This window comes from Maniola hyperantus, chromosome 16 (genome assembly GCF_902806685.2).
Source record: "Maniola hyperantus chromosome 16, iAphHyp1.2, whole genome shotgun sequence".
Lineage (NCBI taxonomy): Eukaryota > Metazoa > Arthropoda > Insecta > Lepidoptera > Nymphalidae > Maniola > Maniola hyperantus.
In genome coordinates, this window is record NC_048551.1 from 858,705 (window position 1) to 885,429 (window position 26,725).

The 26,725-nt window shown below is 38.1% G+C and overlaps 1 protein-coding gene and 1 non-coding gene across 3 annotated transcripts in view; one reads left to right on the plus strand and one right to left on the minus strand.

Moving 5' to 3' along the window:
* Positions 1–26,725, minus strand: part of LOC117989419 (dopamine D2-like receptor) — a 244,895-nt gene that overhangs the window by 101,681 nt on the left and 116,489 nt on the right. The window lies entirely within an intron of this gene.
* TRNAP-AGG (transfer RNA proline (anticodon AGG)) lies at positions 9,043–9,114 on the plus strand. The gene has a single exon. It is a non-coding gene; the product is annotated as a tRNA-Pro (tRNA).

Genomic DNA, 26,725 nt, shown 5'->3' on the forward strand with positions numbered 1-26,725 from the left:
AACGTCGCAACTAGTTTTGCCAAGTTCCAAAACGGACCGGACGGCGCAAGACCGTGCCGTGTGGAAGTCCTTACAACCTACAAGATACCTATGTCCAGCTGTGGACGTCTATCGGTTGTTGATGATGACGATGATGATGACCCATTAAATGCGCAACTGTCTTTGCTCGTTGTTTTATTGATTTGTCATTTATTCGTGTCGCAATCGAACAACGATTGATTCTTTGCATGGGTAAGAGTTTCCACGGGATTTTCAAGAACCTATATCCACGCGGATGAAGTCGCGGGCATCATCTAGTTTCCCATAATGTTAGTAAAATTATTAGGTATAGATAAAGTAACTATCTGCCTCTCAACTAAAAGTGACTGTTACATCGGGGAAACACGAGTGAGAAACACGATAGCTGTAGTCACACAGCTTTAATAAAATAAGAGACATAACGATGAGGTACCATCGCACACATGTACAAGTGTTACACATATATACAACACTCCTCCCCCTAGATTGACAACAGTGACCAGTAGAGTGAACGTCAAAGTGAACAAAACCAACTTTTGACCACATAAAAGTCCTTTCGTATTCAACAAAGTGTAGTGAGGCCAACGTCGCAACTAGTTTTGCCAAATTCCAAAACGGACCGGACGGGAGGTCCTAAAACCAATTTGCTACAACATGTTGTTCTAAGTTTTACTTAATGGGACATGGTTACGGAACTTTGGTGTGCTAGTTAGTAATCACTACCCATATTAAATGCGCAAGTGTGTTTGTTCGTTGGCTTATTGGATATTATTACATATTAAATTACATATAAAATACAGATAAAAAACAAGTAATAATTAAGTAGACCTAGGTTTAGTAGACGTATGAATGGGCAACCCCTGCACTAGTAAACATTGTATTAAAGTGGGTTGCCTTCTCCATTTCTAAAAACTTGAATAAATGTTATTACAATTTGTCCTTTAATCGTGTCGCAATCGGACAACGATTCGACGTGATTTTTTGCATGGGTACCTACTAAGTACCTATATACCCATGCAAAAAACCGGCCAAGTGCGAGTCAGGCTCGCGCAATGAGGGTTCCGTACTACAGTCGTATTTTTTCGACATTTTGCAGGATAATTCAAAAACTATGATGCATAAAAATAAATAAAGATCTGTTTCAGAATGCACAGGTGAAGACCTTTCATATGATACCCCACTTGATATAGTTATCTTACTTCGAAAATTGAAATACTAATTATTAGTTCATGACCACAATTTTTTTTTTGTGTGATGTAACCACAAATTCACAGTTTTAGATTTTTCCCCTAAAGCCAGCTATAAGATCTACCTACCTGCCAAATTTTATGATTCTAGGTCAACGGGAAGTAGGTACCCTGTAGGTTTCTTGACAGACAGACAGACAAACAGGCAACAAAGTGTTCCTATAAGGGTTCCGTTTTTCCTTTTGAGGTACGGATCCCTAAAAAGGTCCCAAATCATCATAAATGCTACTTAGTACTTGGGTAGGCAAGACATAATATAGCAAGGTGTATGGCAGATTCATCAAACCCATACCCCTCATCAGTTATCTACACGGCATCGTACCGGAACGCTAAATCGCTTAGTGGCACGGCTTTGCCAGTAGGGTGGTAACTAGCCACGGCGGAAGCCTCCCACGTTACTCTTGGACTTTAAACACTCGCCAATGTAAAGTCATCTTACGAACATCGCGAGTCCATCTCCGGTACATCTTAGTTTCTGTGTAAAACGTCTTTAACAGACAGACATAAAGGAGATTCGAGTGCGGAACACTGATAACTTTGAATCTATACCTACTAATAAATAAAATTGAAGTGTCTGTCTGTAATATTGAAATAACTACCGCATATTAGGCTCATATGGTTATTTGAACTGTACCATAACTGAATCACACGTTTTTAAAATTTTTGTCTGTCTGTCTGAACGGGCTAATCTCCGGAACAGACAAGTAGACTAGTAGAGGATTAACCAAGGAGTAACATAGGCTACTTTTTAACCGACTTTCAAAAAAGGAGATGTGTTTTCTACCTATATACACCGAAAGTTTTGAACCGATTTGCGTATCTTTTTAAATTGATAAAGAAAATTTGCGACATTGTCTCATAACAAAATTGAATTCCAACTCCTTAATCCTAATGCTATACGGGACCAAAACTGGTGGGAACTGAACTGAAACATAAATCCACGCAGACGAAGTCGTGGGCATCAGCTAACATAATGGGCTACTTGACTCATATCTAATTTCGTCCAATAAATCATTATTTATTATAGTATTTTGCTTAAGACAACGAAATATATCAATAACAATTATTAAAAACGCAGGATGGATATATAAATCCAATTTTAAAAAATACAGTTTTTATTTTTATTTGAAACGCAGAAAACGCTGTCAGCCATGATGTGACGTCATTAAATATGTAAACAAAGAAATGTCATCCCTATGTCACGCGGGGACTAACGTAGTATCCATATATATAAAATTTAGAGTCCTGACTAACTTATATATCAACGCACAGCCTAAACATCTAAACAGCTGGTCCTAGATACATGAAATTTGGTGGGTGTGTTCTTTGTAGGTAAAGAGAAGGTATCCACTAGGAAAGAATTTTTTGAAATTCCACCCCTGAGGTTTGAAATTTATGAAGTCCACGCGGGCGAAGTCACGAGCATAAGCTAGTTTTTATATATTTCTAAAAACTCATAGTAAACGTAAAAAAATATCGCTTTCTCTTTATAAATTGAAGTTATTACAACAAAGTGATCTTTGCAAAAATAAATTTGGGTTGAAGTCGTTAGTCATATAGGATCCCTTTAAGCAAGTCTTCGCGTGTTACGTATATTTATTTCACTGGGCACTCTAATCCACAACTTTCCTGTGGTCTTTATCGATGCGTTTTTTACATTCTCGGATGATACAATAACGAAAATTACTATATTTTTCATATACACTAGTATAGAAGTCATGTTTATTAAACTTTGGGAGGTTATGCTGTTGTTTACAAATGCATGACGTCAGAGCACAGATAATCTATCGGCCAAACATGGCCGACAGTGTTTTCACCTGTCTAAGAAAAATATATTTTTAAATGAAAGTTTTACGGTTTTTAGGGCGCAAAAAAATATAGTGTTAATTTTTTTGATATAATAGCACAAATATTAACCATTTAAGACCAACTTTAAAAAAGTGTCAAGTAGCCTATTATAAAGTGCCATCCCTGATCCCATCTGCGCCTTTCTCCACAGATTAATTACCGGCAGAGGTGGCGGGGTTTACTTTTATCTGTTGTCACAAAGGTTTCCGGTTATTAATTACTTTTGGGGCCATTTGCTTTTATGGTATTTCTTTGTGATGGAAAATTTTCTATCCTAAAGGATGATGTTGCCTAAAAGACGATTTATATTAACATTTTTTAAAGAAAATATGTTTTGTCCGCTTCTCCGGGTGGTATAGGTTTTAAAAAAACACCGACAGAACTCTTTAATTTTCGGGGATAAAAGTAGCATTATATCCGTCTTGGGATACAAGCTGTATCTGTACTTACCAAATTTCGTCATAATCGGTTAAGCGGATGGATCTTATAAAGCAGACAGACAGAAAGACAAACAAACAGACACTTTTATTTTCGCTTCCGAATATTCATCATCAGCATGATCAAGCCGTTGCCGGCTCACTCGGCACGGGTCTCCTCTTTGTATGAGAAGAGTTTAAGCCATATTATAGTGTGCCACGCTGATGCAGCGTGGATTGGCAGATTTCATCCACCTTTGAGAACGTTACGGAGAACTCACAGAGTCACAGGCATGCAGGTTTCTTCAGATGTTTTCTTTCACCATTTAAAGCAAGTGATATTTAATGCATATTCGTAAATGGCCTATTCCAAAGGTTGGGGAGTTCGATCCCGGGCAAGCACCTTTAACTTTTCGGATTTGTGTGTACATACCTCCGAAAAGTTAGATTGGGCGCGCTCAGGAGACGCGGGTTCGATTCCTGCCGGTCCGCAATTTTGATATGTATTTAATTTTTTTTAGAAATTTCCTTGAAGTGTAAGTAAAACACTATTAAAATTATAAAAATATATATGCATACATACATAGACTGTTAAAGTCATAACCCTTCTTTTTGACTTTGAAAAAAAGTGTGCCATACTCTGTACATGCAAATGTCACTTAATAATTCAAACAAATTCCACTCGAAGTGACAGAGTGCAAATAAAACACGGAGCTAATTGCTTTTGCACTTGAAATTACGATTTATCGTAAAACACTTTTATGACCCAATTTGAGCTGCACTTAAAATGGAGGAAAAATTGCCTTTCGACACTTGACAGTCGAAAATTGATCGGAGTTTTAATTAAAAGATGATTTTATAGGGCGACGGATGCGATGGCTTAATTAGATTTTTATGATGAAATTCAATAGTGAAATTAAGTATGATTAAATTATTTTATAACTACCAGTAAGTAAAAAATTGTCTACTTGGGAAATTGATTTTCTAAAATGATTCAACCACTAGAACCGATATTCAGTAATTTTTAGTTGCATGTTGGTTTTTGCGAAAAGTATTTAAACTATATATTGTATAAAAATTGGTCATAGTCCATCAAGCTGGCCAAATGCAGATAAGCAGACCTCGCGCATCTCTGAGAACATCATAGAGCACTCTCAGGCAAAGAAGTTTCCTCACAATGTTTTCCTTCACTATTAAAGTACCTAAGTGATATTTAAATGCTTAAAAATGTACATAACTCCAAAATAGTCAAAGGTCTGGAAACTTCGAATCCTCCGACATCTTAATCACTAGGCTAGCACCTCTTCGAGATATTGTTCAGGTAACGCTGCAAAGAATAAAATAATCTAAAAACACTTAATTATACCGTGATATTATCGTATAATTATATACCCGCTCCCTATTCATACCGATCTGTTACCCTAGTTAATTATACCGTACCGCCCGTCGCGTCGGGAAGCTGTTTCACGGAGGAAACCTCGCGCGATAAATTGTGCCAGCCCTTGATTGCGTTCCGACTCACGCCTTGTAACTAAAATTCACTTAGCAAGTAATATAACTAAAGGTCTACGCCAGGTTTGTATCTATATGTGTCTCTTAGGTTCTGTTAACTACGGATTTGCCGATAGTTTTCTAATTTGCATCAATTTTACGACTCACTAAATTACTAATGAACATTTAGGCCGAAACATACTTATAACATAAGGACATTTTACGATTTTCTTAGACCAAGAGCACACTACGCACTGGACGTGATGTCGGATATTTATAGTCTGATTTGGGTAGTATCGTGTGTTAAAAGTATGTTATCATCAAAAACCTGATTTCCAATATGTCCTACAAATTAAAAAGCCTTTGTTCTGTCTCGGAAAACCTACATTATCTTTTCCATACCGATGTGTTACCCTAATCATACAGGTACGCCCCGTCGCGTCGGGAAGCAGTTTCATGGAGGAAACCTCGCGCGATAAATTGTGCCAGCCCTTGATTGCGTTCCGACTCACGCCTTGTAACTAAAATTCACTTAGCAAGTAATGTAACCAAAGGTCTACGCCGGGTTTGTATCTATATGTGTCTCTTAGGTTCTGTTAACTACGGATTTGTCGATAGTTTTCTAATTTGCATCAATTTTACGACTCACTAAATTACTAATGAACATTTAGGCCGAAACATACTTATAACATAAGGACATTTTACGATTTTCTTAGACCAAGAGCACACTACGCACTGGACGTGATGTCAGGTATTTATAGTGTGATTTGGGTAGTATCGTGTGTTAAAAGTATGTTACCACCAAAAACCTAATTTCCTATATGTCCTACAAATTAAAAAGCCTTTGTTCTGTCTCAGAAAAGCTATTATTATCTTTTCCATACCGATCTGTTACCCTAATTATACCGGTACGCCCCGTCGCGTCGGGAAGCTGTTTCACGGAGGAAACCTCGCGCGATAAATTGTGCCAGCCCTTGATTGCGTTCCGACTCACGCCTTGTAACTAAAATTCACTTAGCAAGTAATGTAACCAAAGGTCTACGCCGGGTTTGTATCTATGTGTGTCTCTTAGGTTCTGTTAACTAAAAATTTGCCGATAGTTTTCTAATTTGCATCAATTTTACGACTCACTAAATTACTAATGAACATTTGGGCCGAAGCATACTTATAACATAAGGACATTTTACCATTTTCTTAGACCAAGAGCACACTACGCACTGGACGTGATGTCGGGTATTTATAGTGTAAATAAATAAATAAAAAAAAATCTTTTTTATTCGAATAAACTTTTACAAGTACTTTCGAATAGTCGGATGCATCTACCACTGGTTCGGAATGCCTTTCCTACCGAGAAGAACCAGCAAGAAACTCGGCGGTTGCTCTTTTCAAATATTTGATATAGGTACAAGATTATGCCATGTATAAAATAGTATTTGCAGTCTTGTGCGTCGCCGGAACGAGCTGCAGGTCAAATCCACGCTCTTTTATCATTTAGATAATCTTCAATTGTGTAATATGCTTTTTTCAGGAGCATATTTTTAATAGATTTTTTAAACTTGTGCAAAGGTAAGTCCAAAATAGTTTGCGGGATTTTATTATGAAAGGTAATATAAGTAAGGTAAGGATATGTATATAGTGTCGTGTGTTAAAAGTATGTTACCATCATAAATCTGATTTCTTGTATGTCTTAAAAATTCAAAAGTCTTTGTTCTGCCTCAGAAAAGCTACGTTATCTTTTCCATACCGATCTGTTACCCTAATTATACCGGTACGCCCCGTCGCGTCGGGAAGCAGTTTCACGGAGGAAACCTCGCGCGATAAATTGTGCCAGCCCTTGATTGCGTTCCGACTCACGCCTTGTAACTAAAATTCACTTAGCAAGTAATGTAACTAAAGGTCTACGCCGGGTTTTCTTTTCTTGAGGTTTTACGTTACCATAATATAAGTATTATACAACTAGCTGCCGGCGAACTTCGTTCCGCCTAACAGTCGATTCAATTTTTATAAATTTTTCTCTCCGTAAGAACCATCCTTGTACTTCAAGGAATATTAAAAAAAAAAATTAGCGAAATCGGTTCAGCGGTTCTCGAGATTTGCGATGAACAACACATTTAGTGATTCACTTTTATATTATAGATAATAATAATGACTTTTCAACAACAGGTTCATTATCACCATCATCATCACAACGCATCACCGACCCACTACTGAGCACGAGTCGAATTGTCAGATTAGAGGTAGACAAGCCGTAGTCCACCACACTGGGCCAGTTTTTCAGAACAATCAGGTATGCACTCAGATGTTTTTCTTCACCGTTAAAGCTACATTGGAACGGACATACACACTGAAAAATTCCAGGTCCAGGATCAAACCCTGAATCTTCGAAGAGGAGGCCGATATCTTAACCACTGTGTTAGCACCGCTTTTCGCATTTATTTCAAGGGTATGTGTGAAGTAATATTATAAGTAGATACATTATTTGAATAGTGATAGCCTAGTGGTTAGGACGTCCGCCTTCTAATCGGAGGTCGGGGGTTCGATCCCGGGCACGCACCTCTAACTTTTGGGAGATATGTGCGTTTTAATTAATTTAATATCACTTGCTTTAACGGTGAAGGAAAACATCGTGAAGAAACCTACATGCCTGAGAGTTCTCCATAATGTTCTCAAAGGTGTGTGAAGTCTACCAATCCGCACATGGCCAGCGTGGTAGACTATGGCCAAAACCGTTCTCACTCTGAGAGGAGATCCGCGCTCTGTAGTGAGCCGGTGATGGGTTGATCATGATGATGACATTATTTGATGAAAACGTAATTTGAATGCTTCCTATTTTACCCAGAATGGATAACAACAAATTAAATTTGTATTTGTAAACTTGGAACTCGGGTCTCAAAGGGTTCAAAAAAGGTTTCAGACCCTCTTTAGATATAAAACAATCGGGAAAGAATGCAAAATATTCGATACTTTTCATTTATTTTTGGACGAAAACGATCAAATTTGCTAACAGGGAAGGATTTTCATTAAAACCTACCCTGTCCTTCAATTTATCTAAATTGAAGATACTGATGGGCTCCCGGGTATAATATTATATCCGTCTTACAGCCGTACTCAGAGTAGCTTAATCGTTACTTAAGTTTAGTTAGAACGAGACAGAGCTATATCTCTCACATAAATCTGTCTCGTTTTAACTCAATCTTAAGTAACGATTAGCGACTCTGAGTACGGCTGTTAGCTCTTAGGGCATTTGTGCACTCATTCGTATTCGGTTCGTATCCATGATTCTTCGAAGTGACCGCCATACAAATTCGTACATTTGATTCGTATTTTTTTGACGGACGCGTGAAATCACGGATGAGTGTACAAACGCCTTTAGGGAAGATATTATTATAACTACCTACTTATTAGCTGTTATGTAGGTACATGTCAGTGTTAAGGTGCCAACGCACTTGAGCTGCGCGGCGCGACGCGGAGCGGTGCGGCAAGTATAGTTTAACTAGCTGATGCACGCGACTTCGTTCGCGTGGAATTAGGTTTTTTGCAAACCCCGTGGGAACTCTTTGATTTTCTAGGGTAAAAAGTAGCCTATGTCACTCTCCAGGCCTTTATCTCTACCCATGCAAAAAATCACGTCAATCCGTTGCACCGTTGCGACGTGATTGAAGGACAAACCAACAGACCCACGGACAAAGACACTTTCGCATTTATAATAAGGGTACTGATTAGCTGTTATGTAGGTACGAGTACAGTACGCGGCCAAAAGTGATAAACATCGATCTTTAGAAGGAGACAACAGATTTGTAGAGCGCTGTCTCGGTCGTTGAGACCGACAAAGCGTCATATTGGTATGAGTGACAGAGACAACGCTCTATAAAGTAGAAATGTCCTTCTAAAGGCCGATGTTCATCACCTTCGGCCGCGTACTGTATAATGCGTGCGTGCACCTTTCACCAAAATTGAAACAAGATGTGACGTCACACTCACGTCTCGAGCTTACATTCGATATTTTGTGAAACTTAGACATCGGCTCGTTGGTCTAGGGGTATGATTTTCGCTTAGGGTGCGAGAGGTCCCGGGTTCAAATCCCGGACGAGCCCAATCGTTTTTTATGTATTTTAAAGCTATGTCCTTATAAACTCTACAATTTTTTGTAGTTACTACAAAACTCTCTACTACTCTTCTACTCCACTATCTTCTAGTTTTTGGTAAAGTATTTTAGATCCACATTTAGACCGAGGAAGTTACCTAAATAATCCACAATAATACTAAGTACAAAAATAAAATTATATTGACTAGGTTTATTATTATATTATTTATATGTTATTTATATTATGCTAACAAAATTAAAAAATACAATGATTGTTACTGGATTTATTCTTATCTTTTGTAAGTAATATTACTTACAAAAGATAATCATTTTATTAGGTTCCTTATCTGTATTGTATAGTCCTTAAGAAAGACTCCTCACGCGCCATTTTAACACTATGGGTCAGCTGTCATGTCAAAGTACGGTTCACCTTTAAAATAAGGGCTAAAATCGTACTTTGGACATGTATAAAATTTATAACAAAAATCTATTCTATTAGTTTGTGTACATGACTAACATAAACTATGATTGCCCTGTTTCTGTTTGTCCAGTCCCCAGATATTCCCAAATACAAAAAATCCGTTCAGTGTGAGTCGGGCTCGCATACGAAGGGTTCCGTATACTGTCGTGCAAGAACTGTTTTAATTAAGGCATTCCGAACCAGTGGTAGATGCATCCGACGATTCAAAAGTACTTGTGAAAGTTTACTTGAATATAAAATACCTATTTTAATTTTCATGGCAGCCATTTTGATATTTTTATTATCTGTTGTTATAGCGGCAGTACAAATACACATTCTGTGAAAATTTCAACTCCCTGGCTATTATGGTTCACGAGATACAGCCCGCTAACAAACAGACGGAACCCTAAAAAGGGAAAAATCCCGGCAGCACAAATTCGATTAGTACTTTTTACGTGCTACGAGTACAAAATAAACAAAAAGAGGTTTGTTTATAGGGATCCGTACCCGAACGGGCCAACGGACTCCGCTGTCTGTCCATCCGTCTGTTTGTCAGCGGATTGTATCTCGTAAACCGCAATGGGTAGATAGTTGAATTACATAACATGTGTTATGAAAACCGTTTTCATGGCACCGATACTGTTGTCTTTCTCTAAACTAAATTTAGAATCTGCATCTTTTTCTTTTTAGTATTGCTGAAATGGAACGGAACATGAGTTTTACATTTAAAGAATTTTAGTACACGCTAGTGCTCGCGACTGTCAGCTATAGACACGCGGTTTGACAGCTCTAAATGAAATTTGAAACTGTCAAACTGTGTCTGTCCTTTTCATATTACATTACTAAGAAGAGGATGCAAATACTCTGAAATTTAGTTTTGCTCAGAAGCAGTAACATGTAGACACTGTTTAAGTCAAGTTAGATTTTAAGGCGTTAAGGTTTACAAAAATAAATGTTTATTGTTTTAATTTGTGTTGGATTAAAAATATCTTTTCTGTTCTGAAATTTCAAAATGACCGCCATGAAAATAAAATAAAAATATCAAAAAATGTTTAGTATTTCTTGTACGATGCAACCCTTTGTGTGAGAGGCTCGGCTCGCACTTGGCCAATTTTTATACTAGAAAAAAAATAGCAAGAGCTTTGAATATTTAGCTGTTCAATCAGAGTTTAATAAAAGCTCTGATTGCGAAACATCGGACTGGCCATAGTCTGCCACATTGGACAAGTGCGGATTGGCAGACTTCGCACACCTTTGAGAACTAACTTATGCTCGCGACTTCGTCCGCGTGGATTACACAAATTTCAAACCGCTATTTACCCCTTTAGGGGTTGAATTTTCAAAAACCCTTTCTTAGCGGATGCCTACATCATAATAGCTATCTGCATGCCAAATTTCAGTCCGATCCGTCCAGTAGTTTGAGCTGTGCGTTGATAGATCAGTCAGTCAGTCAATCTTCTTGTATATTTAAAGAGGTTGTCATAAGTGCGACTGGTTTTCGATGCAATAGTTTTGCGGAATTGCTACTCAAATTCTGAGGCCGACCTTCATTGATTTATTTTATTATGTCAGTCTCATCATATTACAATAAATTAAAACTCCAACTAAAATTGCTCAACAATAAATAATTGTACCAAATTGACGGAATTACAAATTTGTGCCTTCGTCAATATTTTTGGATTCCAAAACAATTTGTGCGAACCTCCGAAGTTAAATTTGATGTAAATTCGTGGCCCCTGTGGACTCCAGTGACGAATTGGAATATTAATTCATTGTTCGTGTAATTTATAAATTCAGTGACGAATAGAGATAGACCATTTTACAGGTAGCATGGGAAAAATCATTAATCACCTACCTTAACTAAGTAACATGTGAAAAATCATGAATGAAAAGACCTGAGACTGTAGAGTGACATAGTCTACTTTTATCTCGGAAAATCAAAGAGTTCCCACGGGATTTTTAAAAACCTAAATCCACGCGGACGAAGTCACGGGCATCAGCTAGTTTACAATAAGTACAATACAAGTCCCATAATGAATCACTGAAATTACGTTTTTACGTAATTTATGTATATTTCGTGAAAATGAGGAGACTGTTCGTGATTACGGCCGCAATAAATGAAGGCTATTTTACATACCTAGTGGAATAATTCCGAAAGTGTTAACGATTACAAAATCCGTTGACTTCGTTGATGATTTCCACGAGCGTTGTTGTGCGGAATTTACCAAATTACGGACAATGAGGTCCAAATTAATACTGTTTTGTCACTGAAAGCCGCATGATTGCGAAAATGAATGAGAAAATAAAGAATAGGTACACAAGGGACCACCGGCATTTTTAGGGTTACCCTTATAGGATCACTTTGTTGTCTGTCTGTCTGTCAAGAAACCTACAGGGTACTTCCCGTTGACCTAGAATCATGAAATTTGGCAGGTAGGTAGATCTTATAGCTGACATTTGGGGAAAAATCTGAAAACCGTGAATTTAGGGTTAGATCACACAAAAAAAATTAAATTGTGGTCATGAACTAATAATTAGTATTTTCAACTTTCGAAGTGAGTGACTATATCAAGTGGGGTATCATATGAAAAGTCTTCACCTGTACATTCTAAAACAGATTTTTATTTATTTTTTTGCATCATAGTTTTTGAATTATCATGCAAAATGTCGAAAAAATACGACTGTAGTACGGAACCCTCATTGCGCGAGCCTGACTCGCACTTGGCCGGTTTTTACCTATAAAAGGAAAGGGTGACTGACTGACGGATCTATCAACGCACAGCGCAAACTACTGGACGGACCGGGCTGAAATTTGGTATGCAGATATTCGTAGCTATAATTAGATATGACGAGAAGACGTAGAAATATTTTTGAAAATTCAATTCCTAAGGGGGTAAAATAGGGGTTTGAAAGTGTGGTCTACACGGACAAAGTCGTGGGCATAAGCTAGACTAAATATACTTAATAGGAAAAAGTGACTGACTGATCTATAAACGCACAGCTCTACTGGACGGATCGGACTGATATTTGGCTTGCAGAATGCAGATAGCGGATTTCTACGTCACATTAATAGTACCTTATATGACGTAGACATCCGCTACGAGAGGATTTTTGAAATTTCAAACCCTAAGGGGGTGAAATAGGGGTTTAAAATTTGTAGAGTCGACGCAGGGGATGTTCCGGGTATAAGATAGATAATAGACAAATCTGTATGCTACAACGCGATATTGAATGAATGGATGTATGAATTAGTTATTTCGAAATAAAACAATCAAAACATCCAAAAGTTCCAGGTCAGCGAATTTAATCCAAACATTTTCCCCACCAAACCTTTCAGCGTATTAAATAAAAATATTATTTCACTCAGAATTTTAGGAAATATGTAGGTATAAAATTCCATGGTTTTGAAAAGTTTTAATATAGCAAATGACGGTGGGAATATCTTTCTAAAGAGCTAAAGATTCCAAACGGAAAGCATGACCTACTTTTTTTACACGTATTGATAGAAATAGAAATTCGAAAGATATTTCACGCTGTAGATATTTTACTTCTTTTTAGCTTATCTCTTTTTATTTATATTTATATACAAAAGGAGAAGCTGACTGACTGACTGACTGATCTATCAACGCATAGGGCATGGGCTGAAAGGGCACCGACCAGTTTAGGGCCCATTCTTGTTACAGAAAAACACCGGCCAAGTGCGAGTCAGGCTCGCGCAATGAGGGTTCCGCACTACAGTCGTATTTTTTCGACATTTTACAGGATAATTCAAAAACTATGATACATAAAAATAAATAAAAATCTGTTTTAGAATGCACAGGTGAAGACCTTTCATATGATACCCCACTTGATATAGTTATCTTACTTAGAAAATACTAATTATTAGTTCATGACCACAATTTAATTTTTTTGTATGATGTAACTACAAATTCACGGTTTTCAGAGTTTTCCCCAAATTTCAGCTATAAGATCTACCTAATTTCATGATTCTAGGTCAACGGGAAGTACCCTGTAGGTTTCTTGACAGACAGACAGACAGACTGCGCTATCTGTCGGGCGAAGTGGGCGAATCTCATGAACAATAGTAGGTAGAGTACATTTTCTATTGCCGCTGTAACAACAAAAACTACATAAAATGCCAAGAATTATTTTGATTTGGAAGAACAACCGTTTTTGCTCATACCTTATCCCATATTTTCTTTGCGGGTTGTGAAAAGAGCATCCAATGAGCATTAAACTTTCCCAATATAACATTGAACAGCGTGTTACAAGACAAATGGAGGGTACTTCACAAGTTTTCTCGGAAAATATATAAAAGACTGATACAATTTATTTAGTGCGCTGCCGTCCACCTTCTATTATAGCTAGCTCAGCTCTGAAGTCTTTTTTAAAGATCACTAGCGACTCGCTCCGGCTTCGCACGGGTAGCTTATTACAATTTCCGTAGGGAACTCTAATGTTTTTGAAAATAAAATGTCACTCAGGGTCAGGATCAGGAATAATGTAGCTTTTTACTGGTGAAAGAATTTTCAAAAAATTATACTCCTTTTTGTACAGTCGTGTAATAAACAATAAGCATTTTTCATACAAATATAAAAGTAAAGCCCATAAAAAGCCCGCCATAGTTAATTATGGGCGGCTCATGCCTAAAATTTTAATTAAATATTAAGCCGAATCAGGAATAATTTGTACCGGAAACTTTGCCGCGGCCCTCTTGGAACTTTCTAAGTATTTAATTAACAGATAAATTTTGTAATTTTTTCGTCGAAGTCGCGCCGCGCCTCTCTACGCCGCCACTTGACGTGCTGCGACTCCATTCGCCGTCATGGGCAGATTACACCTACCGAGTAGTGAAGCGAGGCAGTAAAATGTCACTCGGCCGAGACAGTGCTGTGGCTGAGAAATTGCGGCGAAATTGCACTCGTTAGGGGCAGATTACATCCTGATGAAACTACCGCGATTTTGTAGTGCGTCGACCATGTTTGCATCGGCAAGAATGCCCGACTTCTTCGCAATTATACGCTCCAGAATAGCTTCCTTTTGGGAGCGACTACGCCACTCTAATAATGAGATTCTCCGGACGATGTGTGAGCACATGGATGTCGCCATCTACCGGTATTGGTTGACGCAGCATCGCAGTGCGAATCGTAAATAATGATAGAAATACTATACAATATACATTATTGTACTTATTTTTGTTATTATTTTATTTTAGATTTTAATATTTTTATTTTATTTTATTTATAATTTTTAATAACTTCTGTAATAATATGGGTACATTTTGCCTGAAATAAAGAGCATTAAATTAAAATTAAATTAAATTACACCTACCGAGTACAGTGGCGAGTCAGTGTCCTCGGCCGAGTACTCGGTTGGTATAAACACTTTAACGAGTGCAGTTTCGCCAATTTCTCAGCCACAGCACTGTCTCGGCCGAGTGACATTTTACTGTCTCGCTTCACTACTCGGTGGGTGTAATCTGCCCATCACTTGGCGCGCTCGGTGAGTTCCATAGATGATAATACACTATACCTGCTAGTGAGTTCATGCTTTATGCCGGCTCCAGACAGTCGGCCAACACTCCAACAACTACAAACGTCAATAGTGTGGAGCCGATCAAAATAGACCCTCCACACATACGTTCCAACATCATTCACTGTTCAATTGGTCAGTTAGCGAGCGAAGATATCAACTAGCAAACACGCGCGAGTCTCGCGCCACTTTAATCACGCCGACTTTCTTAACAGGACACTGGCGCTAATTCTGTTGTACTCTAACCTAAACCTAAACTAAATTTTAGATTCTTTAATTTTAGGATTTCTATTTCTAAACTGCATTCGCTTTTTTGCTTCAACTAAATTTAAACATCCTAAATGGCCGTCTAAAATGACGTTTGAATTGAATAGTAAGTGTTGCTATTTAAGATAACAAGAACTGCACTAAATTTGTGTTTGATTTTCCCCTTTAATCTTAAAACTATTTTTTGCGAAAAATATCGAACGATGTTACTTGAAATACAAAAATAATAACTTTACTTGATTTATTTAGGTCGAATCACAATAAAAGTGTCGAAAATTGAAGTTTTGTTCATTTTATCGTGTGAAGTAGGCTTAAGTCTTTGATCAAAAGTGCTAGAACCCAGAGCCGTAAAACTAGTTAAAAAAACAGATCTATTATTTTTGTTGCAAATATAATTTCTAACCTAATTTCTTTGTGTTTTGTGGTTAAAGAATCTTAGTTTTTGTTACAAAACTTTGTGAAAATAGTGGTTATGTGCATAAAATAGATAAAAGCAAAGAATTTTGCTTGGAATCTTACCTACCTACCTTACCTTGAAATCACCGAGGTACCTAATTGTCAAACTCTTGCTAGGAAATCAATGCAAACAGATGAAAAGCAATCATCCTAAATAACTGACTGCCACAGAGTACATTGAATATACAGGTAAAGGAATATACAGCGAGGAAGTTCTGAAACTTGGCGGTATACTTACAAATCTGGCGTGCAAGGACGTGGAACGAGGTATCCATGAATTCTGCTATGAATTCAACAAACTAAGGCGGTAATGTGATTTAAGGCATGAAAGTACCTACAAGATCAAGATTGAATGTATATACCTACGTGTATAATAATAATAATAACAGGTAACAGCTGGTATCATCATAATGATCAACTCATTGCCAGCTCACCTCTCAAAATGTAGTTTGGCCATAGTCCACCACTCTGTCCAAGTGCAGATTGACAGACTTCACACACCTTTGAGAACACTATGGAGAACTCTCAGGCATGTAGGTTTCCTCACAATGTTTTCCTTCACGGTTAAAGAAAGTGATACTTAATTGCTTATTAAACAGCTAGTACATATTATAATATAGCAAAAAATGGAAGTGTAGCATACCTATATAAAAATAATAATTACAGGCAACAGTTAGTATCATCACACGATCAACTCATTGCCGGCTGACTACTGAGCAGGGGACTTCTCTCAAAACGGGAAGAGTTTGGCCATTGTCCACCACTCTGGCCGAGTGCACATTGACAGATTTCACACACCTTTGAGAACACTATGGAGAACTCTCAGGCATTTAGGTTTCCTCACAATGGTTTGGTTCACCGTTAAAGAAAGTGATGCTTAATTGCATAGTAAACAGCTAGTATGCATAGCAAAAAATTGAAGTGTAGGATACATTACACCTTTCAACACATCATCATAACAAACTTTCAACGTTGATAATTTTTATTTCAGCCCATTTCATGAAACCAAGTATATGGAGTCTGCGAGTTAAAAAGATGTTCCGTCACTCATCTACCAAAAATGAACAGTTGTTTCCTAAACTTAATTTTTATTTAAATGTTATTGAAATAAATATTAATTATGTACAGTACAGAATGAAACATATGTATATATTTTATTATTTTATTTAATAAAAGTAATTGTTAATTAAGTATCTGATTGAAGTTTTCTTGCTTTTGTTAGGAAATTCTTGCCTTCATCATACTGAGCAGCTGTAGTATGACTTAGTTGTACTAGTACTACCTGAAAAATGAAATTTATAATCTATAGGTATAAATAGTTCAAAATTAGTTTTCAGTCCCTATTTATATCAATTTCAATGCAGTCTTCACCATAACAATTATAAAATCATTTTTTGAGGTTTGCATATTCTTTGGCTAAAATCTATAGAGTACTTATACTTTGAATTAGCTCAGACTAGACATAGTTAAAACATAATACTTTAAGCACAGATATGTATAGAGAGCATACTTTGACTTTGCTCTGACGTAAGTTTCAGTTAAAACGAGACAGATTTATGCCAATGATATAACTCTGTCTCTTTTATCAGTATCTTAAGTCTATGCAAAGTCAGAGATCTATAGATTTCAAACTAAATAAAGGTTGAGTCTATAGATTTCTGTATTAATTTGTAAAATTATAGGAATGTGTAGAAAACTTTAGTCCGTTTTCAATAAAATAGATCTAGAAAATCAAATTATTTTTTGACGTTATTTCTCTTCTAACTATGGGTTCCATACCTCACAAGGAACCATTATAGGATCACTTTAGGTACTAGAAGTACCCTATATACTTCTTGTGACCTAAAGGCAGGTAGCTAGGTCAGTACATCATCATCATCATCATCATTATCAATCCATCGCCGGGTCACTACTACTGAGCACGGGTCACCTCTCCGAATAAGGTGTTTTGGCCATAATCTACCACACTGACCAAGTGCGGATTGGCAGACTTCGTACATTTTTGAGGATGTTATGGAGAAGTCCTAGCTTTTCTCTCTCTCTTCTGTACATATTATGTAAATGTAAAAATATAAACTGACTGACTGACATCAGCATATAAGCTGCTGACTCCTGAGTCTAGTAATTTATTAAGCTGCTGAGTTTAAAAACTTGAGAATTTGCATGTAAGGAACGTTTACTTTAAGTACCTATATAGACCACTACGACATAATTTTCAGATACTTACATAGGTACTTATTCCACCCGAACAAAGCTGGGGCAGGTACAACTCAGGCAGGTCAGCTAGTTAACCTGAAATGTGATACCCATATGGGTATGGGTATACCTATATAGGTATACCCATATGGGTATGGGTATACCTATATAGGTAAACTCAACAAGATCCTATCATGATATGTTTAGGAATTACAAGATGTATCTACTAGGTACTTCTCAACTAAAACTTATCAGATGATTAAAGTGAACCCAGGCTATGTCAGTTAGTTGTAGTTATCTATACTGTACTGTAGCTAGTATAAGTACCTACTTATGCATGTAATAGGTAGTCTTTCAAGCAGGTATCTACTGAGTTGAAAATAAAGAAGTAACTGGGTACTACTCAAGTACTTAGTTCAATACTAGGGGTATGTAAGTATAAGACATAACTAAATGTAAAATCTGTTAATTTAGCCTATAAATAAACCTTTAGGTGAACTCATTAAGATTTTAGAACTTAAACTTTATTATAAGTACCTACTCTACCACCACACTTATTCTGCTTTATTTTTGATATGTTTAGCAATAAGTAGTAGGTAGTAGGAATTAATCTCATTGATAATGATAACAAGGCATCAAGTTTTACCTTGGCATACCTAATTGGCAAAGATTTATGTTCACACTAATATTTAGGTAGCTACCTATGCAAGTTTTTGTCTCTGGGTATGTTCCTTTATGCATCTAACCTAGTTGGGCACAGAGATTTTTCACAAGGACACATACTAGTGAAGGATATACTTATAGGCTACTTTTATTAGGTAGGTAGGTAAGCTAAGTACCTACAGAAAAGTATCCTAGTCCCACAGGATTTTCGAACAGCTGCCACTTGCTAGTTAAGAAATAAGGAGACTTAAGGATCTTAGGTTTGCCTTGCTGAAGCCGCCAGGATGTCTGTGGAGGTGTCTGATACTCTTAGACAACAAAGTAGATAACCAACCTAATTATTTTTTGTGAATTAACGACGAGCCAGAGAAACCACGTATATTTCCATTTTATAAAGTTTAAATTAAATTAAAACACTTAAAAGATACTTTTTTTTATCTTAAATATAACAATTCTAAACTCAAATAAAAATATTTCTTTCAAAACACGTCCATTTTGCCATTTAAGCAGACTCTTTAAATTTAGTGGGCACCTCGCGAGGTCCACTCTAATTTTAGAAAATTTTAGGTTGACGTTTCTTAATTTAGGCATTTAGTTCGTGCAACAGAATAACTTTTGCTCTTTAAAATCTAAATTGAATAGTTTAGTGCTGTCAAATTCAATTTTAGGTTAGACCTGTCATTTAAGTGGGTTTTCAGAATAACACACCTTTCTAAGTCTAATATTAGACATTTTAAAATTAGAAAACCGCCTAGAGAATCGGCCCCATTATGTGCCAAATATGAATCCGCATCCGCAATAGCTCCGCATTAATTGATGCAGATGCGGATGCGAATATCCGTAACACCCTTGATGAGCACGAAAATGATTGGTGGATATATCACACACACCTACCAACGCACAAAGGGTTCCGTACCTCGGTACGGAAACCTTAGCGCGAGTCCGTCTCGTACTTGACTGAACTTAATATTTTCTTCCTTTTCTGTGGTATAAAATAAAAAAGTGTTTAATGTTAATTAATTAACATTATGTCTGTCTGTCCGTCCGTATTTCACAGCCACTTTTTCCGAAACTATAAGAGCTATACTGTTGAAAAATTGTTTGTGTGTTGTTGATTGTTGTTGTTGTTGTTGTTGTAAGTAGATGTATTCTGTGAACCGCATTAAGATTTTTACACAAAAATAGAAAAAAAAAACAATAATTTTTGGGGTTCCCCATACATTTTTAATAAATGAAATCTCGAAAACTATACGTAGCATTAAAAAAGTAAGTATCAAGTTTTTATCAGGGTACCGAATGTACTTGAAACCAGTTTTAGTTTTAGCGGCACCAAAATCATTATAGACCTGTGTTAATTAATCATTGTGTTGAATTAGGTATCTTTCATTCTTCCCACCCAGAAGGTCCATCACAAGTCTAGACAGAACAAATAAAAACTGAGTATCCTATTTAATTCTATCGCAGCGTTCCAGCTTCCAGCACATCATTTATGTGTTAAGAGGAGTGTCCCTCCAGCGCACTTCATACAAACATTTTTTAAACCTGCAGCATTAATGCTGAGCTGGGGCCATTTTCATCCTGTGCCAAGTGGGTGCAAGAACTCATTTTAAATTAAATTAATTCTTATTATCTGATATATACTAACTACCACCTACTAACCATTAATTTTAAGTTTTTTTTTTTTTTTAAATAAATATTAGCCATGTTAAATACGGTTAAAGAACTTTATTCTCACTAAGAATTAAATGACTAATATTCCCCTTTCCTCTCCAACTAAGCGTCAGGCTTGTGCTAGGAGTAGGTACGACAATAGTGCAACGGGCGGGGTTTGAACCGTCGACCTTTCGGTTTTCAGTCCACTCCTTTACCGGTTGAGCTATTGAGGCTTATTGAGGCTTGAGTTTGTTTATACCTTAGGTATAAGATGAATAAACTAGTTTTCTTTCTTTCTTTTAAACAAAGTTTGAGTGTTATTGGAAAACTAGCTGATGCCCCCGACTTTATCCGCGTGTTAGGTTTTAGAAAATCTCGTTACATCTACGAAAATTGGTATTTACTTTGGGCTTAAAAATAAGAATCATCATCATCAACCAATAGACGTCCACAGCTGGGCATAGGTCTCTTGTAAGGACTTCCACACGCCACGGTCTTGCGCTGCCTGAATCCAGCGGCTCCCTGCGACTCGTCTGAGTTCGTCCGTCCACCTAGTGGGGGGTCTTTCAACGCTTCGTCTTCCGGTGCGAGGTCGCCATTCCAGCACCTTGGGACCCCAACGTCTATCGGTTGTACGAACTATGTGCCCTGCCCATTGCCACTTCAGCTTCGCAACCCGTTGAGCTATGTCGGTTACTCTAGTTCTCCTACGGATCTCCTCATTTCTGGTTTGATCACGTAAAATAAGAATATGACTATGAAAATTTTCTATTTGTATTTTTGAATATTTTGTCCGTTCCCCTATTTTGTAAAATTACATTTGATCGGAGCCGGCTCGGGTCAGCTAGTTTATTAGAGTTCCGTACCTCAAAAGGAACAATAAACCCTTACAGGATCACTTTATTGTCTGTCCGTCGTGTCTGTCATGAAAACCTATAGGATAGTTTTCATTGACGCAGAATCATGAAATTGCGTAGATACGTAGGTCTTATAGGATAAGTGAAGGAATAAAACCGTGAATAATTTGTGGTTACATCACAGAAAAACATTAAGATGTATTCATGAACAAATATTAGTATTTTCAATTTTCAAAGTAAGATAACTATACCAAGGTATCATATGAAAGGGTTTTACTTGTAAACAACAAAACAGATTAATATTTATTTTTGGGCATAATTTTTTGATTTAGCGTGCAAAATTTCAAAAAAATACGACTGTAATATGGAACCCTCGGTGCGGGAGTTTGACTCACACTTGGCCGGTTTTGTATAAAAGTGCCGAATATGCCAGACTGTCATCATGTTAAAAAGACTGTGGGCGTCTGCCCTTTGATACTTATACGTGCCTATGATACTTTATTTCAGACATTTGAAAGACGCATCTCTAAATTGAGAGAAAACGTGACATACTGTGAGTATACTTTTTTCGCTTTACTTTGATCTAACTTTAATCTTTATACTCGTATTGAAGAAATAAAATACACTCCTAAAAATGGAAACCTAGTACGAGCTGTGATAGCCTTGTAGTTAGGACGTCCACCCTCTAATCGGAGGTCGGGGGTTCGATCCCGGGTACGCACCTCTAACTTTTCGGAGCTATGTGCGTTTTTAAGTTTGCTTTAACGGTGAAGGAAAACATCGTGAGGAAACCTGCATGCCTGAGAGTTCTCCATAATGTTCTCAAAGGTGTATGAGGTCTACCAATTCGCACATGGCCAGCGTGGAAGACTATGGCAAAAATCCTTCTCACTCTGAGAGGAGACCCGTGCTCTGTAGTGAGCCGGTGATGGGTTGATCATGATGATGATGATGATGATGTACTGAATATCCAATAAGCAATAGTATTCCAATGGGCCACGCTAAAAGGGAATCCATTAGGAGCACTATTAACGGTGCATAATTAAATTACTATCAGGAATAAAAGGACTGGACGAACGTAACGCTTAGTATGGGTTTCCAATACTCGACAACGTTGCAATACTTTTCGAATCAAAACACTATCATCATCATCATCATTATCAACCGATAGACGTCCACTGCTGGACATAGGTCTCTTGTAGGGACTTCCACACGCCACGGTCTTGCGCCGCCTGACTCCAGCGGCTCCCTGCGACTCGTCTGATGTCGTTTGTCCACCTAGTGGGGGGTGTTACGGTGCGAGGCCGGTCAGAAACAAGAAAATGTCCAACAGAAACTCTCTCGCTTGTTTGGGATGCAACTTGTGTAGACACTTTAGCTGCATCCCACATTCATGCGACCTCCTCTATGGCGGGTGCAGCGGCCATCAGCGCTGAACAGGCCAAGAGGCGCAAATATGAAAACCTCGATGGGAGCTTCGTATTCGTGCCTTTTGGTGTGGAGACCTTGGGGCCGTGGGGCCCGGGGGCTCGAGCTCTTTTTGAAGAAATTGCGAAAAGAGTTATCGAGTCAACCGGGGACCCGAGAGCTGGCAGCTACCTTGGTCAAAGAATTAGTTTGGCCATCCAAAGGGGTAATGCTGCCAGCATCTTGGGTACAATGCCTCGCTGCGGTGGTCTCGATGAGGTTTTAGATTTAATTTAATTTATTTTAGTTTTAATTTAATGTTGTTTTTTTTTAGATTTAAGTTTATTAATAGTTTATTTAATAAATTTTATGTATTCTAAGTGAAACAGAAACTCTTAAAGGAATAACAAGTCACGCCACGGTCTTGCGCCACCAGAATTCAGCGGCTCCGCAGGACGCACCCGCTCCCACCGGGACCGCAGACTGAGGTTGTAATGTTTCGATATTTAAAATCTGTCAACCTTGTCGACAATTGTGCAAACTCGTTCTAAGGGTCGATTAATTAAATAAAATTGCGCTGCACTTGATGAATTAACTATTGTACAGCCTTTTTCTGGCTTTTCAGCGTAGATTAAGGATTAAAAAAAAACTGTTGGGAACTTATTTTACTAGCGTGGACTATGGCCAAATCCTTGTCTTTATAAGTTGACTAGCTTATGCTCGCGACTTCGTCCGCGTGGACTTCACAAATTTCAAACCCATATTTCACCCCTTTGAGGGTGGAATTTTCAAAAATCCTTTCTTAGCGGATGCCGACGTCATAACAGCTATCTGCATGCCACCGATCCGTCCAGTAGTTTGAGCTGTGCGTTTATAGATCAGTCAGTCAGTCAGTCACCTTTTCTTTTTATATATTTAGGTGATGATGATGATGAAGAGGAGGTGGATAACAAAGACCTGGTTTTCATTTAAATAAAGAAAATGGAAAATACGAGGGACATAAAAAAATTCATAACGAAAATTCACACGAAGTAACGCGATCAATGTTCTGGAAACTCGGGATAAAATATCGATGTTAATGTATTGTGTGAAGATGGATATTCGTATGATACTCGCTTGAATATTCTTTACTCGAGAGTCGAGCTATGTGTCTCTCTCGGAACTTTTTTTTTTTTTTAATTCAGATACAGGTTAACCCTTGACTGCAATCTCACCTGGTGGTAAGTGACGATGCTGTCTAAGATGGTAGCGGGCTAACCTGGAACGGGTATGACAGTTTTTAATAAGCCCATGTCCCTTTGGTTTCTACACGGCATCATACCGGAACGCTAAATCGCTTGGCGGTACGGCTTTGCCGGTAGGGTGGTAACTAGCCACGGCCGAAGCCTCCCACCAGACCAGACCAGAAATTTAGAAATTATAAAATTCCAAATCCCTGCCAGGAATCGAACCCGGGACCTCCCACTAATAAGACCACAGCGCTTACCACTGCGCCAGGGAGGTCATCAAAACTTAGATCTGAACTCGTAGAAAACCCTTGTTTTTAAAAGTTGGCCCCGTAGCCCAGCCACCAGGCGATGCGTGGAACATCATGGGGTTTTAGTCGGTAAGAGTCCGACATAACCTCCGTGCCTCCCCGGATGCGGTGGCATCCACGAGGATTTCCCCACGGAAAAAAAAGGGATAAGTATAGTTGTACTAGCTTATGCTCGCGACTTCGTCCGAGTGGACTACACAAATTTCAAACCCCTATTTCACCCCCTTAGGGGTTGAATTTTCCAAAATCCTTTTTTAGCGGACGCCTACGTCATAATAGCTATCTGCATGCCAAATTTCAGCCCGATCCGTCCAGTCGTTTGAGCTGTGCGTTGAAAGATCAGTCAGTCAGTCAGTCAGTCAGTCAGTCAGTCAGTCAGTCAGTCACCTTTTCCTTTTATATATATAGATGATGGAAAATAATGCTCATCCGTTGCACTCGCACACTCGCTCATAGCCCAGTGGCAAAACTATTCCAACTATTAAGTACGCGACTGGTCGAGATGGCAATCGGGGTATGAGACGGGGAGATGCCCTGCACACCCGCACGTCACCTGCACCGGGTTAGCGCGGGGGCTGTGTGGGTGTGCGGGGCGTTCCCTCGCCGACTGTCATCTCGATCTGTCGCGTACCGCTTCTCGTTGCTCGTCAACTCGCCATGGAGAAAAGGAGATTGGCTTTAGGGCATGTTTAGCTGTAGGAGGGCGGGCGGTGCATATTGCACCATACAGATGTTTTGTCTTCTTCTATACAATATTCCTTTCCTTTCTTTTCTTTGATTTCCTCTCCAACTAAGCGTAAAGCTATGAGTATGTACTGTACGAAAAAACGAGATGGGGTTTGAACCTACAATCTTTCGGATTTATCTCTGTTTTCTAACCTTTGCGCTATAGAGGTTATAATAATCATTAGGATAGAAGATGCAAACTGCATTTCGTTACTTGGTACCTACCTTGTTTGTAACATCACATAATAATTTACAAAACACGAGTTCGTTTGCACTTCGTTTCTGTATTTCTTTGTGGAAAAAAGTACGGCACTTCTTTAAGTTAAGTTATTTTAGTTTTATGTACAAAATAATTCGGGTCAACTTCACACAATACTGTGGAAACATCAAAAAAAGAGGTCACAAGAAATGTTAAGGTCTTCGCACATTACACAGAATCGACGCCGACTCAACTACGACTGACGTTGATAGAATTCAAGCGTCGAAATTTAATAACTAGAGGTATTTATTGCCTTGTTTTAAAACTCAAGTTCATCCATACATAGCGGGCGCTCTAAGCTTTAAGCACGTACTTTGCAAATTAAAAATCAATGGTTTTTTGACTTTATTATATCAACGCCTTTAGGTCGATTGATTTTTTTAAATAGAGATAGCGAGCAAACGAGCAGGCGGGTCACCTGATGTTAAGTGATTACCGCCGCCCATGAACATTTGCAGCACCAGAGGGACTGCCGGCCTTTCAGGAATTTTTACTTTTACGTTATTGTATTTTGACACTCGAATTCCATCAACGTTAGTTAGAGTTAAGACAGAGCGAACTAGAGTGAGGGAACTCTCGGTTTAATCGACATTATGTCAAAAACTAGCTTATTCCCGCATAAGTGCAATATGCATTTAGATATTTAGAATATAGCTACCGAAAGGCTACCTGCATCAAATATACTAACACTAGATGATGCCTGCGACTCTAACTGTCGAGTGTCGTGAACTGTGGTAAAGACGGTCGGTTGAGTTGAGTGTATGTAATGTGTGAAGACCTTTCTTTATATAAGGTATATGTAGCGAGTTTGTAAAATGAGACATTAGCAATAAAACGGAACCTTTACCCGAGTTAGCGAGCACGCACGGCGCGTTTTATCCCCGATACAAGGGAAGGCAGTAAACTTTTAATAGACGCACGAATTTCACGGCGCCATAAAATATTAGTAATAAAATTATATTTGCTGAAAAGATACACCGTGCGGGCACAGTGCGGGGTGCGGGCCCGCACACTTTCGCGTTTCCGCTCGGCTAGCTCGGGTTTATTGCGGTCAGGAATTTTTTCTTCGGAATTAGGAATAAAGTTTTTGTGTATTAACATTTTTATACGCTTAGGTACTACTTATGATCATGTACGCGTAAAGCACATACTATAGGTTCTATAGTAATAGATACAGGATGTAACCAGAACGCTGACAAAAACGAAAGATGATAACTGATATGAAACTACAAAAAAAAACGCGGAAAAATATATTAAAAAAAACTCCTATAATTTTATAAATGTTTACGATATATTGCAAATAAAACATCTGACTAACATCAGAGGTCAACGAACGTTGCGTAAGTAGGCCACTTGGAGTCAATGCGGCGTCGTAGGCGGGGCATTGACCCGAGTTTTGCGTATTGGATTATTGGATTGTGTTTAGGTAGTATAACAATAAGCTAAGTTCTAGCGTACTAGTTACACCCTGTATATTGTACCGTTCGTCTGTACCGAGTCGACCATTATGACGTATATGACGTATAGCAACCCTCCCCAGGCGAAATGATATGATCCCTAAACAGGCGCAAACCGCATCGTTTCGCAAACAACGACGTAATTTGACGA